Below are 7,326 nucleotides of genomic sequence, written 5' to 3'. Positions count from 1 at the left end.
GGAATGGGGGGGGAGGTAAATGTCTGTGAGCTAATTATATTAGAGGTGATAATTGGGGAAGCTATCTTTGTAATGGGTAAGATAATTAGAGTCTTTATTCAAACTTAAGTGTAAAGTGTCAAATTTAAGCATGAGTGATAGTTCAGAGGATTCCCTTTCCAGTGTAGTCTTAAAAGGCCTTTGAAGCAGGATGCAGGTAATCAAGTCGTTGAGACAACGTCCTTGCTTGTTGAAATGGCAAGAAACTGTTTTTTCTTTGTGATCCTGTTTTTTGTTTCAGCTACACCAGACTAAGACGGCTACATTTCTATCACTATTCTGTTTTCAAGTGTATCCGGCCCGCGCGGTTCTGGATGAAAGCTTGGCTCTGTCTCTCCAGTGGGGCCTAAAAGGTGGAATGTAGCAATTAAATACAAAGAGCTCAACTGTGGGTGGGCCGTGCTGGGCCCCCCTTGAAAAGCGACTCGGTTCCTTCCTCCTCCCGAATCAGCTCAGCCCGGCTCCGGGATGGGAGCCGGCTCCAGGCAGTTGCCTGTGGAAGGTGTGTTGCGTAGCCTGATGTGCTCTTCTCCGGGCGGTTCCATGCCGCCTGGGCGCCTTGCCAGGCTGCTGGCAGCCAAATCGAATGACACCTGAGAGGATGCAGAGCAGGGCTAAATTTATACCCTAAATGCTGAAGTGACACAAAGGCCCTGTCGGAAAGGTTCGGCTCCCCCGGGCAAGTCATGCAGAAGGCAGCAGCTTCCCGCCTCTCTGCCCTGGCAGGCTTGGAGCCTTCTTACGTGACACGTACAAATGCAAGACAGCCAAGCCTGTGGCTTGGAGCCATTCCGACGCCCGCCGGATCCGTTTGCAGGGATATTTTAAAAGCTGAGGCCAGGAATTAACCACACCCGGCCCATGCCACTTGGGCTGCAGTCCCGCTCCCAGACACTGAACCTCCATGCCCGGGCAGGGCATGGCCTAGCATAGCATGTGGAATTGCTGGTCTGCCTGAACAGAACAGACTCAGGACACGTCTCCAGTGCAGCAGCTGGGCTGGAATAGCCTGGGCGCTTCCCATGTTGATGGTAGGACGGTTTCCATTGATGTCGTTAATTGTCTTTCTGAGAGGCAGCAACTGGGTTGATCTAATTGTGAAGTGCAGATCAGGCATTATACAAGTTTCCGCATCATTTGGGTTCCCGCATTGTCTCTCTTGTTGACCAGAGAGCATGATTTGCATGGAGCGCTATGTGGGTTTGAACACCTTGCTTTAGGTCTGCCGCCGCCTAGTAGAATCCACAGTCCGGAGGTGTAGGGCCGGAGAGAGGGTGAGTGACTCTCTAGCCCAGTAGTCTGGGTACACCTTTGGGCTGGGCAAAAGTCAGGGTTGAGTCCTTGCTTCCATGGAGTTCAGTCGTTTTTACAAAGAGGAGCAGCCCACTCCAAACTTCTCCCTACAGCTCCGTGCGTACGGCACGTAGCCGGGAGATCTGGGATTTCCTGCTTTGGCAGAGTGGGGCTTTCCTAGGACTTGGTTCAAACGCATGTCACTGCGCTGCTCACCAGCCTGCGGGCTACCAGGGGGCTCACCTCCCCCTCCGCAATCAGCTCTCGCCTTGTTCCACCCTCCCGGACACACCTTGGCCCCAGCACTGCCCCTAGCCACGGCTTTCTCGCCTCCCCCCATCCTCCGTCCAGGCCCCTTTACAGCCTGGTTGCTTTGTGCCACCCACCGGAAGCAAACGACTAGGGGTCTTGCCCTGTGCCCGGCCTTTCTAGACTCCGCGCTGCTTGGGCACATGCCGTGGTCTGCGTCTCACCAGTCTTACTCCGGCTCCTCCTGGAAGTCAGCCCCATGCTCTGCCTTCTTGGGGAACAGGTCCCGCTCAGAGCGGCGATCAGTCTTGGGAGAGGCCTTTCCTGCCGGCGGGCTTACAGGCTCCGAGCAGGGCTGGGCTGTCTCACGCGGTGTCTTTCAAGGCCATGCAGAATGTTTGCAATTCTCTCTGTTTCTTCGGTGCAGCCTGGAGATCCCATAGACGGGGAATCCAGCTTTCTGCCCTGGGCTCCACTGAGTTTAATGCTGGCCCTGCTTGCTTCAGGGGCTGGCAAAGGGCAGGGGCCTCCGGGCCAGGCCGGTGTAGGGTATTTGTAGGGGACAAACCCACAGAGGCAGAGGGTTCTGTGGGGTATTGGGAGCAATGGGAAAAGCCCTCCATCCTGACCCACCCACCAGCTGGGATGTTCTAGTGTGGGTTAGGCTGAGACCCCCCATGCTCGTTTCACACGTGATCTAGTCCGATGTTCAAGCAGGTCTGCCCCAGGGAGCGGCTGCCAGCAACACGCCTGCCGGCGGGATTCCGGTTCTCATTCCCAGGCTGTTCTTTCATCCCGGGCGGGGCCGGGGAACCCAGCAGCCTGCCCCTCCCCCACCTGTCCAGCGGCCCGGGAGAGAGGTCCTCCGGCAGCGCCGCGGTGGGACGATTAACATCGTTGTCCATCTCATTTGATACAAAATCCCGGGCTGCTTTTACAAATGGGAATGCAATCCAACTGGAGCCATTATGTAAATCAGCTGGGGCCGAGCGCTCGGGGCCAGGGCCGGGGCCAGTGAAAGGGATTGCGCTCCGGAGCTGATGCCAGCCGGTCTGCAATTTCCTGATTAATTCATCCACAAAAATGGGCCAAACGCCCTCCCGGCCCCGACACCGGCTCTGCAGGGTGGTGGTCTCCGGACTGCAGGAAGGATGCTGCCAGCCACACCGACGTGAACGAATCAGACCCCGGGAGTTTAACCAAACTGAGATGATCATTCCATTGTAATTAAGGCGAACCACATGGGACAGGTCTCCAGTTCCCAAGAGCGTTCCGCTGGGGGAGAGTTTCCCTGGAAGCCTTCCACCTTAGCAAAGGCTTTGAGGGCAGGTTTTTCTACTCTCTGGCTGAGCCCACCTGGCTCCTTCCAGCCAGTGGGGGGCATCAGAGTGTGAAGGGTGCATTGGCGGCACCACCCAGGCCTGGGTACCGGTATGTCAGGTTGCCATCAAACTCTGGTGATCAGCTCATGACTTTTACAAATGGGAATCAAATGCAAATTTCCAGCCCTCAGAGCGTGAATCCCAGGGCAAAGCTGGTAGAAGGACTGTGTGCAACAGACACAGCTGCTCCGTTTCCCCCTGCCACTCCCAGGCAAGTCCTGGGAACAGATTCTTAATTAGCTCTCCCCACCCTGCCTGTTCTGTGTACCTAGTCCAACAAAATCTATGGCCATCAACGACGTCCCGTTTGCCGCTATTCTGCACAGCATGGTCACTAAGAACATCACACCAACAATGCAGAGTGGAGAGGACTGATTATTTTCCTATTCCAAAACATAAACGCCCCCCTTCTGAGCTAGTGGAGAATCGCCGTTCCCACTCAGTATGGGCCCTATGGCACACAGTCAAGCACGGCTGTTGTGATTCTCCAGCAGGGAGTGGGATTGGTTAGTCCCAGTCTCATGGCTTGTCCCATTGTGTTCTTGGAGGGGTGTTCATAAAAGCTTTTTAAAAACGCTCTTAGCAGTGACTGTTTGATTGTGAAATTCTGCCATGTGAAGTCATCAGTCTGTGTGAGAATTTCATCCCGAAGAGAGAGGGATAAGAAGAATAATTTCATGGCTGCACTGATGCCATAACACATGCTCTCACAACGTCTCTCCCGCTGTTTCCATTTCCCGCCCCCCCGCTGCTCCTCATCTAATTAATGCTCCTCTCTGATAAGATGAACTCCCCAGTGAACATCCCCTGTAATTAAATTACATGTGAGTTATGGTAAAGGTGAACTGAAAAGCTTCCCAGCAAAACGAATAAACAAATGGAGATTAAGAGGCGCAGCCCATCCAGAAATGATACACAGGGAGACCTCAAAACAGCAAATAATGACATTAGCAAACAAAATAGGAAGGAAAATAGAGTTTGCAAGCCAAGACTGGACAAATGGCTTGTCTAGCCCAGTATCCTGTCTCTGACAGGGGCCAATACCAGATGCTTTGGAGAAAGATGCGTTACAAAATAACGGATCGTTTTGCATGTGTGGAGATTTCTGTCTCCTCCCAGATGGTTAGTGATTGACTGGTGTCCCAAAGCATCACAGTTTATGTTCCTTAGAAAATGTTATCTCGTGGAACGCTACCTATTGAGCCAGATGCTCAGCTGGTGTAGATCAGTAGCTCCATGGAGCTACACCAAATTACACCAGCTGTGGAATTGGCCCGCTCTTAGTACTAGTCGGACACGTCTTCCCTTTTATGGTGACAAGGATCAGAGGGGAAGCCGTGCTAGTCTGAATCAGCAAGAACGATGAGAAGTCCTGTGGTACCTTGTAGACTAACGGATGTATTGGAGCATTAGCTTTCGTGGGCAAAGACCCACTTTGTCTGAGAAGTGGGTCTTTGTCCATGAAAGCTTGTGCTCCAATAAATCAGTTAGTCTATACGGTGCCACAGGACTCCTCATTGTTCTTTCCCTTTTATGGAATTCTACTGGGCTCCATGTCTTGTGTCGGTGAGTTCCACAGACTAGCGATGCCTGGAGGTCCCCTTGCTCTTGCGTGTGAATATTGCAGAACTAACAGACCAACACAAAAAAAGTACCTTTAAAGGCAACGCTTTTCCCAGCCCGACAGGGGATGAGGCTTGCTGCAGATTGAGGAGAATTCAGAGGACGTTGTTACCTGGTCGCCATGGACAATTTTTCACTAGAAATAGTGAACGTAAAAGGAGTCACAAATTGCAGTGTTACTGAAAGGCTGAAGTGCACTTTTGCTTACTCTGGTATTCCAGAACAGCTATTAGTGGACAACGGCTTGTGATTCACTGCAGCAGAATTTAAGGCCTTCTGAAAAAAAATACCAGTTTGATCATATTACTAGCAGCCTACGTTACCCACAAGTGAATGGAGAGGCTGAGAGCACGTTACGGACAGCCAAGAAAATCCTACAGAAGGAAGATCCATTCCTTCCTCTTCTGAGTTAGATCAACAGCGCCAGCAGTGACTGGATGTATTCCAGCACAGCTCCTGATGAGGAGACAACTCAGAACTACCATTCCAACTTGAGAAAAAAACGATTTCCAAGGGGCCAGACATGAAGTGAGCAGCCAAATTCCATAAAAGAGCTAAAAAGATTCTGAACATTTGTGCAATGGATGTCACTCGGGTAGGGTGAGTCTACACAGCAGGGCTTAACTCGAAATAAGCAATGCAAATTGAGTTGCGTCAATTGTGTTGCTTATTTTGAAATTTGGGAGCATCTACACAGCACTTATTTCAAGATAGAGCATCTGACTTTCCTTACTCCTCCTACCATGAGGGTTACAGGAGTCGGAGTAAGACGTCCTTCAGCTTGACCGTATTTCGATACTATTTCGAAATAACTGCCGTGTAGACATGGACTAAGTTATTCCGAAATAATGCTGCTGTGTAGACATACCCAGTCCCAAACCCGGTGATGGGGTCATGCCAAGCTCGCTGGCGAAATGGATGGTCAATGCCAGCGTGTTGGAAAGAAAGAGATTTTGGCACCCACCTCACGTGCGATCAAGACCCAGGGGGAAGAGTTCAGCTGAGACTGTCAACGTCGACAGTTTGTTCCTCGGAAAGAACAATGAACAGAGCCAATGCGACAGATGGAGAATGAGGAACTAGGAGGCTCCAGAATTCCAGCCCAACTACAGCCTGTTGATGCAACTACTGGAGAGCCAGATGACCAAGCTGCTGTGTATTTGGGTCTTGTAATTACAACACCCGTGTGAGTCAGAGGCACTTGACACACTGGCCTGTATTGAACTTCAAAGCTCTGTGGCCGGTTCAGCTATGGTACAGGGTCAGGACACTCCGGGGGTGAAATCCTGCAATTCACCCGCTCTCAGACCAAGACCTGGTGATTTAATTTCCCTTTGGGAGCTGGTTAAAATGATTCAAAAGCAACATCTTCCACACAAAGCAGCGTTTATTTTTTCATTCAAAGGGTGCAGGGCCTAAGGAGAACACAGCCAGTCCGATGTGCGTGTTTTACTTATGCTTAGCCTCTGTGTCCATAGCTCAGGCAGGCCTGGGTTGTGATCTCCCATCTCTGGGGCCGCATAATCCCTCTCTGTGAGTTCGGTTTTCCACAGCCGCATCCTCTGTAGCCTTGCCTAGTTCGCCCAAACCCTTCCCCTCTTTCCTGGGCTTTGAGCGGGTGGATCCCTTTTGATCCTGGCTTAGCCTTGGGAGCACTAACTCATCTTAGCCTGGATGGAGCCACCCTGCTAGCTTCTCCCCTCGATGTTATCCGAAGTGTTGGCCTGAGGATGTCTAATGTGTGTCCCTCTCCTACCTTTCCTGCTTGGTTCTGTAACAACCCCTTCTTGGTTCCCACCCCTTGATTTAACTCTCTGCATTCAGGCAGGGAAACTGAGTCGCACTGACTAGTCATACAAGAACAGACATTGTCCTGCTTTGTCACGACTGTGTCATGCAGCTGCGGGACCCGGACTTCCGTGGAGGCTCCATGGACCTCCATGAAGCTACACTCCTGGAAAACTGTTCCAAGCCAGCGGAGCGAGAGGCCTGTGGCCTCTTCCGACATGTACGGGCCGATCCTCAGCTGGTGTAATTTGAAGTAGGCCCACTCAGTTTGGCAGAGCCAGGCTGGTTTACCGCAGCTGGAGATCTGGCCCGCGCTCACTAAATAGTTCTGAGAACATGGATTATGTGTCAGAGGTTTTGTTTAAAACATGGATTAGTGACCAGATGGGTTGTAGCAGCCGGAGCGCGTTGGATAAATACATATGAAGGCAGGGCTTTTAAAGGACTAATAATATTTAGCTTTTCAGCTAAGACAGATTGTGCTGCTCTGGGAATATCTATGTAGGGAAGTTTATCCAATGTTATATTTGAAGGAACTTAGCACTCGCGAGAGACACTAAATTAACAGCTGTGGAGACAGAGTTCATCCGACGACAGGACAGTGCCTGTAGCAGGCCAAAATTCCCTCAGAGCATCCTTTCCCGTGTCTTCTGCCCTATCCTGGAGGCTGGGAGAGGAGGCCAGCTTCTATGGCCCGGTCACCTTTCGGCCTCTCTTCTGTCACCGGCACAAGGGGCCCGGCTGTGTGCCGGCTGCCAAGCTGAGGGAAGCACGCTGCAGTCCCGTTAGGGTGAAGGGGCACCCCCACAGTTAGCCACCTCGGATGTGGCTGTCTGCCGTCCTCGGGTTGCTAGGAGACTCTCCTCCTGGTGAAAGACAGGCTGGCCTTGGTTACCTGATGCTCTTGAGCGGATTGCAGCAACACGCTCTCCCCGGGCATGACGTGACCAGC

The sequence above is a fragment of the Pelodiscus sinensis genome, chromosome 13, assembly GCF_052426305.1.
Source record: "Pelodiscus sinensis isolate ZL-2025 chromosome 13, ASM5242630v1, whole genome shotgun sequence".
Taxonomy (NCBI): Eukaryota; Metazoa; Chordata; order Testudines; family Trionychidae; genus Pelodiscus; species Pelodiscus sinensis.
The sequence above is the reverse complement of the archived record's forward strand: the minus strand, read 5'-3'. Positions refer to the sequence as shown.